Below are 13,199 nucleotides of genomic sequence, written 5' to 3' on the forward strand. Positions count from 1 at the left end.
GCGGGACTGCCAGCGGCTCCGGGGTAAGCTAGCTGCAGCTGATAGAGCGGCTGTATTAGAGACGGGGTTCGTCGCCTTGTCGTCCTGATAGAGCAGGACTGCCAGCGGCTCCGGGGGTAAGCCGGGTGAACCCGTGTATGCGTGTATTAGAATTCAGATTCTGATAGGGCAGAGCTGAATTCGCGTATGTTTCTTCTGTTTGTGCGTGTGTGAGTGGTGTCCGGACACTGTGTTGCTGTGTGCTGCATTGTGTGATCAGCGCGCTGTATTTGTAAGTTGTGCAAGTGTATAAAGTGTATGATATATAGAGAGCAGATGCATAGTGCTCTACTGTGCGGGGAGGCGAAAGTTCTGCCCGCCGCTTGAGAGGCTGAGTAAACACCGGCCGAAGCAGGCTGTGCGGGGGGGCGAAAGTTCTGCCCGCCGCTTGAGAAGTTGAGTAAACACCGATCGAAGCAGGCTGTGCGGGGGCGGGGAGCGCCCGACGGAGAAAACAGAGTGAACTGTGAAAAGCGTGCGCGAGGGCGTTTATTGAGTAAAAGTGGTAAATTATGGTGTAGGTTGTGCGTGCTTTCACCGTGGCTAGACGAACCCGAGGGGTTCCTCTGCCTCAGTGGTTTGGACTCGACCCTTGGGAGTTCGTGAATCCGGTGAATTTTTGGATAAATAGAGGAGACGAACGAGTTCACTTAGAGGGACTCTACCGGACTTCAGCTGGCATTCTTGTAAGTCTGGACTGGGAACAGCTTGCCGTAGAAGATTTAGAGCTCCCTGTAATAAATGGAATAGCTTGCTTTTGCGGGAAATTTCGAGTAACCTTTGGCGCATCAAGAGGCTGGCACGCTGCGTGGGTATTATTACAGTGCGTAGTTTGTGGGAAACGCTGGTATTGTTGTTCTAGCAGGCGACGGGGCACGTGCCCCAGATGTAAACTAGAGGTTCCTGATCAAGCTGATTCAGAGCCTAAGATCTTAAAACTTGTGTGTGGGAAATCACATCTGGTACCTGCCACTTGGGGTGTGTGGGAGGAGGACTGGGAAGCTACTGTGAAGTCCTGTGAAAAGAGGTTTGGGTGGAAGCGGGACAGAGCAAGAAGGAGATAATGGGAACTAACCAGAGTAAGGAAGTTCCGCAGACCAGCCCCTTAGGGTGCATCTTGGCCCACTGGAAGGAAGTCACTAGCCGGGGGGGCTCTGAGAATAAAAAGGATCTAATCCGGTATTGCACACGCTGGTGGCCCTTATATAGGCTAGAGGACGGAGCAAGGTGGCCACCCACTGGAACCCTGGACTATAATACTTTACTGCAGTTGATGTTGTTTCTAAGACGGGAGGGTAAATGGAATGAGGTCTCGTATGCTGATATGTTTTTTGTTTTAAGAAACCACCAAGAGTGGCAGAGGGACTGTGGGATTAAAGCACCCTCAGACCCACTGGTCTTGGCCCTTGAAAGGGATAACAAGGCAAAGAGAGGGCAAATCAAACGCTGCTGTTCAGCATGCAATATAGGACAACGGTGTATGAGATCAGATAAGGTCTATTGTTCTGAGGAGCAAGAACGGGACACATTTGAGTGGGTGAAACATCCTCCAGCTCCTCCCCGAGGGGGGGGGTTAGGGAAGTCGAGGCTGATACTGAGGATGAGGAGGAAGGAAGCCTCCCTAAAAAGGAGGAGGAGGACTCAGGTGGGGAAGGCACATCTACTAGAGCCCACCCCACCCGTGGGAGTCCAATTGCATCTAGGACTAGGAGGCAAGTAGTGCTACAGGCCCCTCTGCGACAGGCAGTGGGACCAGAAGGGGGCAGATTAATGATTAAAGTGCCATTTACCACCCTTGATTTAGAAGCATGGGAAAGGATTGCGAGGAATTACCGTGTTGACCCGATACTCACTGCCAAACGCCTAAGGTATGTTATCAAACAGCACAACCCAGACTGGGCTGACATCCAGCTACTACTGGATGCTTTCACTGAGACAGAGAAGCAGCTGATCTTAAAGACAGCTGGAAATTTGGCGGAGGATTACTGTAAAGCCACCCAGCTGGATGTAAAACAACATTTCCCCCTCCAAGACCCAGAATGGGACCCTAATGTGTCGGCAGAGGTAAAGAAATTAGCAGAGTATCAAGAGTGGATAGCAACAGGGGTGGAAAGAGCTATTCCAAAAACCATAAACTGGTCTGCCTTATATTCACTTAAGCAGGGACCTTCTGAGACTCCATCTGAATTTCTAGAGCGTTTAAGGGATACCATGCGTCATCATACATCATTAGATCCGGAGTCTGAGATAGGGATAAACCAACTAGTTAATTCATTTTTGGGGCAGTCTGCTGGAGATATCAGGCACAAACTTCAGAAGATTCGGGGAGCAGACGCGAGAAATCTTGAAGCCTTGTTAGAAGAGGCCTGGAGAGTGTTTAGTAACCGGGAGGAAGGATATAAACGAGGAATGAAAAGGTTGGTGGCAGTGGTACAGGAGGAAAGGCAGAGGAAACACAACCAGGGCCCACTGAGACAAGGACCACCTCGGTTGGGCAGGGACCAGTGTGCAATCTGCAAAAGAATTGGTCACTGGAAAGACCAATGCCCAGAACGAAGAAGGAGTGACCAACAGATGGCTGCACACGTACAAAACAACTGAGGAGGACCGGGGGATCCTGCCCCAGCTGATCCACTGGTTATAACAATGAGGCTGGGGGAAGAAGGGAAAAGGGTAGAATTTTTAGTTGACACAGGAGCTACATATTCAGTCCTAAATAAAGCTTTAGTGCCTGTGGAAAATGATTATGTTGTAGTGCAGGGGGCAACTGGCCAGTCTGAAAGGGCATATTTTTGCAAACCTTTGAAGTACAAATTGGGAAAACAATGGGGTATTCATAAGTTCTTATACATGCCTAATTCACCAAGAGCACTCTTGGGGAGAGATTTATTGGAACAATTACAAGCCACCATCATATTCAAAAATGGGGAAATTACTCTGGAGGTGAATGATCAAAAGTACATAGAGGCACTAAGTTTAACTCTGACTGCTACTGGCATTAAGGAAGAAATTGATGAGGAAATATTAAGTCAGGTATTTCCCGGGGTGTGGGCCTCTGATGTGCCAGGAAGGGCAAAAAATGCCTCTCCCATAGTAATCAAACTCAAGGAGGGAGCGCAGCCAGTGAGAATCAAGCAGTACCCCCTAAGGAAAGAGGACAGGGAGGGAATCAGCTCAATAATCAAAAATTTTCTGCAACTAGGATTGCTGAAGGAATGCCAATCTGATTTCAATACTCCCATCCTGCCTGTTCGGAAATCTGATGGGACATACCGGATAGTACAGGATTTAAGGGCTATCAATAAAATAACAGAAGATCTGTATCCGGTTGTAGCCAATCCATACACTTTATTAACTTGCCTAACACCTGAGCTAACCTGGTTCACTGTTCTAGATTTAAAGGATGCCTTCTTTTGCCTCCCCATCCATGAAGCCAGCCAAAAATTCTTTGCATTCGAATGGGAAAGCCCTAAAAGTGGGCGCAAAACCCAGCTCACATGGACCAGACTACCACAAGGTTGGAAAAATTCCCCACCCTGTTCGGGAACAACTTGCAAAGGATCTGGAATCCTGGGAAGCCCCACAGAAAGAAGGAAGACTTTTGCAGTATGTCGATGACCTTCTACTGGCCACTCAGACAAGGGAAGCATGTGTGGCCTGGACGGTAAGCCTTTTGAATTTCCTAGGACTCCAAGGATACAGAGTATCCAAAAAAAAGGCACAGATAGTGAAACAGAAAGTAGTCTACCTGGGGTACGAGGTGAGTGCTGGGCAACGGACTTTAGGGCAGGCTCGCAAGGAAGCCATATGCCAAACCCCAAAACCCCAGACCATAAAGGAACTCCGAACGTTCCTAGGCATGGCAGGGTGGTGCCGGCTGTGGGTTTATAATTATGGACTACTCGTCAGACCCCTCTATGCTCTTATTGCCAATGGAAACAGAGATCTCCAGTGGACGAAAGAAGCAACACGGGCCTTTCACCAGCTAAAGGATGCCCTCATGTCAGCTCCAGCTTTGGGACTTCCAGATGTGAGTAAACCATTCTTCCTATTTTCCCATGAGAAGCAGGGAATTGCCCTGGGAATACTGGCTCAGGACTTGGGTCCATACCGAAGGCAGTTGCTTACCTCTCTAAGCAACTAGATGCAACAGCCAAAGGATGGCCAGGTTGCCTCAGAGCTGTAGCAGCAGTTGTGCTGAACATCCAAGAGGCACGCAAGTTTACCCTGGGACAAAAATTGACTGTGCTAGTGTCCCACACAGTGTCTGCAGTACTGGAAGTAAAGGGTGGCCACTGGCTTTCACCGCAGAGGTTTCTGAAATACCAGGCCATTATGGTGGAGCAAGATGATGTAGAGATCGTGGTGACTAATATTGTCAACCCAGCTTCTTTTCTCAGTGGAAATCAAGGAGAGGCAGTACACCACGATTGCCTGGAGACCATTGAAGCTACCTACTCCAGCCGCCCAGACTTAAAGGATACCCCCCTGGATGACGCAGAGACCTGGTTCACTGATGGGAGCAGCTACGTTGCCGATGGGAAGCGATATGCTGGATATGCAGTGACCACCTATAGAGAGGTAATCGAGTCTGGACCCTTACCAACAGGCACCTCCGCGCAGAAGGCCGAGATAATTGCCCTGACCCGTGCCTTGGAAAGGGCAAAAGGGAGGAGAATAAGCATCTACACAGACTCGAGGTATGCATTCGGAGTTGTACATGCACATGGGGCCATCTGGAAGGAGAGGGGGCTGCTGACCTCACAGGGAAAGAACATCAAACATGCACAAGAAATAATCCAGCTGCTGGAAGCAGTTCAGCTGCCTGAAAAGGTAGCAATTATGCACATTAAGGCACACCAAAAAGTGAGCTCAGAATTGGAAGAAGGAAATGAGCTGGCGGATAGAGAGGCAAAAGAAGCAGCAAAAGGGGAGGTAGCTACTGAAGGAGTCCTTATCCCAGATGGACAAATCTCCCTTGAAGTCTCTTACAGAAAAAACTTTGGAACCGCAGTGGGAGGGACCGTTCCAAGTGCTTCTCACCACCTTCACTGCAATCAAAATCAAGGAGCAGAACGCCTGGATTCATCACTCCCGGGTGAAGAAGGCCCAGAGACCCCTTGAGGAGTGACTCCAGGAGACAATGAACTGAGACTAAAACTTACTTGGGCAAAATGAGTAAATTGCGGTCGGGAGTAGCTCATGTTTTAGTTTGTAGGATCATTTTGTGTATAATCATAACTGAAGTTTTAGAACTTGAGAGTACCTTTATTCAGAGCAATGTTAAATGGCCTTGGTCCCGGGCGTTTAATCAGTATACTGGATCCATGGGAGAACTTTCTGAGAATTTAAACCTGTCCATTGTGGTAATTCATGGAGATCAGGTATATGAGAAGCAGGAATGGCAGGAACAGAAACTATGGACACTTCAAGGGATTAGAGGAGAAGAAATCAAGGTAGGGTGCCGGATGATAAATGGGACAGCCCATGAGAAACCAAATGAAATTAGTGTCTCAACCTCTCCTGATGAATATGAACACCAGGAAATCTGTGATAGCCTAAATGAATCAGACTGCTGGTGTAATTTCACCTTAATACAGCCTGTGGAAATAATTTGCCTTTGGGCACAGGAAGATATTGGGCTTTCATTTAAATTCAAAATAGACACTACACCTTTCACCACAGCAGGACCCTACACAGCCCACACCAAGACCCAAATAGTTCAGACTCAACCCAAACTTGAACCCGAGTTGTACGGAGTTGGCCCCTATGTAGTAAAGAATGTGGGTGAACAACAACTATTATTCAATCCAGAATGGTCTCTCAAACGTGTGGAGCTGATAATGCAAATTAACATCTCAAAAATCCAACCAGTCTGCTCCTCCTTCCTAAAAACTTCCTTTGAGGGCTGGACAACATGGCTGCAAAAACAGACATACCTCAGGAGCAGAATGAGAAGGGATCTAACTGGTCTATTAGGGACAGGATTAGGAGTTTTGAATGGAATTGATTCAGAGATACTGATGAATAAACTGATCACTGCAGCAGGCAGCCTAACAAAATTGAGGCAACCCTTACAATCATCTCTGTTGGCATTAGGAACTAGCCAGTGGCAGATTTCAAAAGTACTGTCAAAATGGGAAACGACCGGGGACCAAGACCACAGGTTAATAACAGAAGCACTTGGTGCAGTCCAAGATAATGTGTCTTTAGCTCTCAGTTGTATACAAGCACAGTTATGGGTGCAGGCAACAGCAGCTCTGATCATACGGGAAGGGAATGAAGGTAATTTTCCAGCTGAAATTCGGAAGATTGTGTGGGATAATGCTATCGATTTTGAAAGGAAGTTCCAATCTTGGTGGACTATGGTGAATTTCACCTATGATCCCGTTTATAATGTAGCAACTGCCTTTGTGCTTACCATACGTAATGCCACAGTTTTTGTTATCCATCCCATCATTGCCCTAGGGTTAAACCATGAAAAAACAATACTCTATCCTTCAGAACATAGAGTGTGGGCACGAAAGGTGAATGAAAAGTGGCAGACAGTAAATGTAGAATCCTGCATTACTAGAGAACAGATGGGATTCATTTGTGAGAGCAACACTATTAATGCTCAGGACGTGTGCCTGGACACTGAACAGAGTATTTGTCACTTTGAAGTTCATCCAGTCACCGACCAGAAAACTGTGCTTGTATATACTGGGAATGGATGTGTGTGTCTGAGGACTGCCTGTGCTGCAGTAAAAGTTGATAGCAATGATGTTGTTCTGTCTAGTAGAAATCATTCTAACTTTTGTATTTGTAATTTTGTTAAGATTACCGGGTGATTTTTCGTACTTGGCCCCAGTGACATCCCACCAGCTGATTCAGGCTAATTACACGATGTATCACAGACTACTACCTACCCCTATTGGGATGAACCTTACATTGGTAAAACAATTAATTAAACACCAAGACCTATTGGAAATCCTGAAAGAAATTCAGGAGAGTGGAAAGAAAACATTAATTACTGTCCAACATGATACAAAGGAGATAACCAGGGTTCTACAAAGAATAAGACAAGATATGACTCATCACTGGTGGGATGTGATCTTTGGATGGTCACCAACTGCGAATGGAGTCCTTAATAAGTTGTGTCACCCCATTGTAGTTTTACTAATATTAGTTGGGATAAGCTTAGGATTGTCTATTATATTGTTAATTTGGAACTGTAGGATGCTACAACGAATAGCTGTACTAACCTCTTTGTCGAATGTACATGGTAAAGCGCTAAAAGACACTTATTGTCGTGGAAATTTTCCTTAAGTAAAAGAATTTACTTATTTCCTAGGAAAGGGGGGAATGAGACAGAGTAAGGATCCATCCTGAACTAGGTGAAGTGTCTAGGAGAGGTGAAGGGTCTGTGGAGCTAAAGCTGAAGGAGAGGCCGCATTCCAGAGACAGCAAGGAGACAGAGAAAGAAAAACAGAAAACCGTGAGGTCAATCTGCCCCCGACCTAGGAATTCCTTCGATAAAGAAGAATTAGTGCTAAATGTCGCGTGGAATGAATATGTATGAACTTAATTTGAAACTGTATGCATATGCATTTGGAAGGGGGGATAAAAAGGGGACTCGGAGTCTCCAGGGGCACGCACGCCTTTTGGGAGGCTTGCGTCCGACGCGCGTCGTAATAAAGGCATACCGGGCTTTACAACTTTTACAAGTTGTGAGGTTTCTTCCTTTCTCCGCAAATCACACTGAGTCCTAAAATTCAGTGGTATGGATTTCATCAGCAGAGGAATCTGGAAAATTTGTAATGATCCACCTCATGATTGATTTTAATTTGTTCTTTGAAAATATTTTGTCATGATCAGTGAGAATGACAGCATCCATATATGCTCCTTTCTGCTTTGGACATCTGGCTGCCCATTTTTCTCTTTCTCTGCCTAATGGGGAAGAGCCACTGGAACACTCCAAATTAATTATGGGCCATGGTGCATGCTGTAAAAACACAGTTACTAAATGGGCAATGAATGTCTTGTATTTCCCCAAACCCACCTGCAATCCGATGCAGGTGAAACCGTCATTGTCCCTGCTGATCCTGGCCAAGGTCCCTTGAAGCAACGATGAATCTGCCGAATCTGTCACAATCCAAAATCCCAGGGAGCACTGACCTATCCATCAGCTAACCCCAGCTGACATGACTGACACAGGGAGACCTCAATGACATAGTCCCTGTTCGGGCGCCAAATGTCCCAATGAGGGTGGCTGCAATAAACCTCTCTGGTTCCCTGACTTCAGGACGAGGGTGGTGAAAATGCAAAGGAGCAGGATCAATGGAGTTGTTTAAAAGGAACTTTAATAACAGGGTTAAAAACAATAAACATGGAGAATTCCAGCACAGTGCAAGGTGCAGGATCCTAATACCTAAGTCAAGGGGGAAGCAACAACATAGATACTTGGGGCTAGAAAACTAGAACAATAACATATAGAAGAAATAAGTAACCAATAAACCAATGGGGGAATAGAACTTGGACAACGTAGCATAACAACACTAAAGGCTTATGGGGGACTTCTCAAGCTCACCCTAAGTTAAAAGAATGACTCCTAGGACTTGAAACTCATGTCCAGTTCTTCCGGGGTAAAATCTGTCTGACTCTGAGTTACAGCTGGGCTAACTCTCACATTGCTGATATGCAATGGTCCCTTGGTACCATGCAGCCCAACAGAGCCACAATGATGTCCTTGGTTCCAGGAGGCTCCACAGTGTCACAATGTCCCTTGGATCCATGGTGCTCTGCAGTGTCACAATTGCCCCTTCATTTCACAAGGCTCCCAAATATCACATTGGTCTCCATAGGAAGGAAACCACGGAGCCCCAGTGTTTCAGAAGCTGATGAGTGGGAACCGCCAGAGGCTAAGGCAAGCCTGACCTGTCTGTCCTGGCGGGTTTGATTGGACCAACCCTTGGATATTTGAAATTATGGATGTGGAATCTTAATTTCAGACATTTGTGCCTGGAGAAGACGGATGTTTTTCTTCCATAAAAAGAAAAGCAGAGAGACCTTTCCAGTGTTTGCAAAACAGGTAAGTGCTGGCACTCAGGAGTCAAAGACCAGCCACACCTGTCTGTCCTGGCAACTTTTGTCGGGCAATATTCCTTGGATACACAGAAATTTGGAGGTGGAATCCAAGTTTTGGCCATGAATACCTGGAAAAGATGGACAGTTCTTTTCTATACAAAGGAAAGCCCAGAACCCCAGTGTTTCAGGGGCAGATGGGAGTGGCCTTCCACATTCCAAGGTCGGCCAGACCTGTCAGGTGAACCCTGGGAGTCCAAGGCAGCCACACCTATTTCAAGTTGCCTTGGTTCCACAGGGCCCTGCAGTGTAACAATGGTTCTCTTGCTTCCGTGATGCCCTCTGGTGTCCTAATGGTTCCTTGGTTACACAAGTCTTTAAGGATCTAAATGGTCTCCATTGTTCCAAAAGCCCAGGCTATCATAATGGTCTATTGGTTCCATGAAGCTCCTCTGTGTCACCATGGCCCCTTGGTTCCATGGGCTCCAGTGGTACCACAATGATCCCCTTGGCTCCACAAGTTCCCATAGTGTCACAATGGCCCCTTCCCTCCATGAGGCCCTGCAGGGTCACAATAGCCCTTTGGTTCCGTGAGGCCCTGCAGTGTCACAATGGTCACCATCATTCCATGGGGCCTTGCAATGCCACAATTTTCTCCATGGATCCACGGTGCCCTGCAGGATCACAATGACCCTTTGGCTCCATGAGGCCCTGAAATGCTACAATTGTCTCTTGGTTCCACAAAGCCCCGTGGCTTCACATTGGCCCCTTTGGACCATGCGGCCCAACAGAACCACAGTGATGTCCTTGGTTCCACGAGGCTCCAGTGTCACAATGGTCCCTTGGATCCGTGGTTCTCTGCAGTGTCACAATGTTCCCTGCATTACAGAAGACCCCAAAGTGTCACAATGGCCCCCATAGTTCCTCAAGACTCCACAGTGTCATAATGGCCCCTTGCATCCATGGTACTCACAGTGTCACAATGATTCCCTTGGTTCAACAAGTTCCTACAGTGTAACAATGCCCTTTGGCTCCACAGCCCCCCACATTGTCACAATGGTCTCCATAGGAAGGAAACAACCGAGCACTGGGGCACATGAGAGGCAGTCACCAGAGGCCGAGTCTTGCCACACTTGACTGTATTGGCAGATTTTGTTGGGAGAAAGCCTTGCATATAGGGAATTTTAGAGGTGGAATCCTAATTTCAGGCATAGAAGCCTAGACAAGAAAGAGAGCTCTTTTCCATAGGAAGGAAAGCACAGAGCCCCAGTGCTTCACAGTCAGATGAGAAGTGGCCCTTGACATGTCAAATTCAGTGGGACCTGTCAAACAGACCCCAGGAGGTCAAAGCAGGCAGACCTGTTCCATGGTTCCTTGATTTCATGGGTCCCCACACTGTCACAGTATTCTCCTTGATTGCATGAAGTCTTGCAGTGTCACAATGGCTTCTTGGTTTCATGAGCCCCAACAGAGTCACAGGTTTCCCTTGGCTCCATGCGGCCTCGCTGTGTCACAATGGTTCCTTGTTTCTATGGACCCCAGTGTTTGATTTTTGACCCTTGCAGCCATACTGCCCCTGAGTTACACAATGGTCTCCTTGATTCCATGAGGCACCATGAGGTCACAACTGACCCTTGATTCCATCAGGTTCTGTACTGTCATCGTGGTTGCTGTCAGAGGCTGGATGACATCGATGTCCCGAGACACCTTGGGATGCTCGGAATGCCCGTGTGAGGCCAGTGTTTTGCAGAGAAAAGAAGAAACCTCACAACTTGTAAAAGTTGTAAAGCCCGGTATGCTTTATTACGACGCGCGCCGGACGCAAGACTCCCCAAAGGGCATGCGTACCCCTGAAGATTTCAGACCTCCTTTTATCCCCCTTCCAAATGCATATGCATACAGTTTCACAATAAGTTCATACATATTCATCTTGCATGACACTTAGCACTAATTCTTCTTTATCGGAGGAATTCCTAGGTCGGGGGCAGATTGACCTCGTGGTTTTTCTGTTTTTCTTTCTCTGTCTCCTTGCTGTCTCTGGAATGCGGCCTCTCCTTCAGCTTTAGCTCCACAGACCCTTCACCTCTCCCAGACACTTCACCTAGTTCAGGATGGATCCTTACTCTGTCTCATTCCCCCCTTTCCTAGGAAATAAGTAAATTCTTTTACTTAAGGAAGATTTCCATGACAATAAGTGTCTTTTAATGCTTCACTATGTACGTTTGATAAAGAGGTTAGTACAGCCATTCGTTGTAGTATTCTCCAGTTCCAAATTAACAATGTAATAGATAATCCTAAGCTTATCCCAACTAATATTAGTAAAACTAGAATAGGGTGGCACAACTTATCAAAGATTCCATTTGCAGTTGGTGATCACCCAAAGATCACATCTCACCAGTGATTATCTGTATTTTATTCTTTGTAGAACTCTGGTTATTTCCTTTGTATCATGTTGGACAGTAATTAATGTTTTCTTTCCACTTTCTCGGATTTCTTTCAAGACTTCTAATAGGTCTTGGTGCTTAATTAATTGTTTTACCAATGTAAGGTTCGCCCCGATAGGGGTAGGTGGTAGTCTGTGATACATTGTGTAATTGGCTGTAATCAGCTGGTGGGATGTTACTGGTACCAAATACGAAAAATCACACCCAATAATCTTAACAAAATTACAAATACAAATACAGAGATTAGAATGGTTTCTACTAGACAGAATAACATCATTGCTATCAATTTGTACAGCAGCATAAGCAGTTCTCAAACATACACCCTTTTCCAGTATATACGAGCACAGTTTTCTGGTCAGTGACTGGATGAATTTCAAAGTGACAAATACTCTGTTCAGTGTCCAAACACATCCTGGGCATTAGCAGTATTGCTTTCACAAATGAATCCCATTTGTTCTCTAGTAATGCAGGATTCTAAGTTTACTATCTGCCACTTTTCATTCATCTTTTCGTGCCCACACTCTATGTTCTGAAGGATAGAGTGTTGTTTCTTCATGGTTTAATCTTAGGGCAATGATGGGATGGATAACATAAACAGTGGCATTACATATGGTAAGCACAAAGGCAGTGGCCACATTAGAAATAGGATCATAGGTGAAATTCACTATAGTCCACCAGGATTAAAACTTCCTTTCAAAATCAATTGCATTATCCCATTCAATTTTCTGAATTTCAGCTGGAAAATTACCTTCACCCCTTTCCTATATGATCAGAGCTGCTGTTGCTTGTATCCATAACTGTGCTTGTATACAACTGAAAGCTAAAGACACATTATCTTGAACTATACTAAGTGCTTCTACTATCAATTTGTGGTCTTGGTCCCCGGCCTGTTCATACTTCTTTACTTTGGCAGTACTTTTGAAATCTGTCACTGGCTAGCTCCTAATGCCAGTAGAGATTACTATAAAGGCTGCTTCAATTTTGTTAGGCTACCTGCTGCAGCAGCCAGTCTATTCATCAGTATTTCTGAATCAATTCCATTTAAAACTCCTAATCTTGTCCCTAATATGCCAGTTAGATGTTTGTTATGGGGAACAGGAACTGCTTTCTGTCCGTGATCATCCCTCCCTGCCAGAGGGATGTGCTGGGCTCATACTACAAATTCAGACACACTTCACAAGTGTATGTGACAGAGGTTTAGGTCATACTTGAGACAGATGTTTGTTCTGAAATGTAGAGACTTCAGGGAATCTAACCTCTCCCTCTCCCTCCAAAGCACCTGATTTCTCAGATGTGTGGCAAACAGCAATGTCTCTCCTGGTCACCCACCTTGCCCTTAGCTAAGATCAAGCTGTGGACTGTGTTCAGGGCAGAAGATAATGGAGGGGAAATCTTGAGAGAAGAGCCTAAATTTATTGCAGTGCCTCAGAAGAAACTGGGATCAGGTTTCTGCTATTTGAAACACTCAGCACAAAAGTGATGCTCAAAATCTTACAGCTTGCTGCTGAGCTCTGAGGGGGTCTCTCTCTCTACCTCTTTTAAGCAGAATCCAACCGCCTCAGACTGGGACAATCACTGATCCAAATCTCAGTAGGAAAAGGGATAGCTATAAATAAGGAAAATCACCTTCCTTGCTTGGGTTAGTTTACCACC

The 13,199-nt window shown here is 46.0% G+C and overlaps 1 pseudogene; it reads left to right on the top strand.

Annotated features, from left to right (window-relative positions):
* The first annotated feature begins 4,374 nt into the window (after nucleotides 1–4,374).
* Nucleotides 4,375–13,199, top strand: part of LOC135460719 (zinc finger protein ZFP2-like) — a 56,569-nt pseudogene continuing 47,744 nt past the window's right edge.

Source organism: Zonotrichia leucophrys, unplaced genomic scaffold (assembly GCF_028769735.1).
Source record: "Zonotrichia leucophrys gambelii isolate GWCS_2022_RI unplaced genomic scaffold, RI_Zleu_2.0 Scaffold_95_171211, whole genome shotgun sequence".
In the NCBI taxonomy this organism is placed as follows: domain Eukaryota; kingdom Metazoa; phylum Chordata; class Aves; order Passeriformes; family Passerellidae; genus Zonotrichia; species Zonotrichia leucophrys.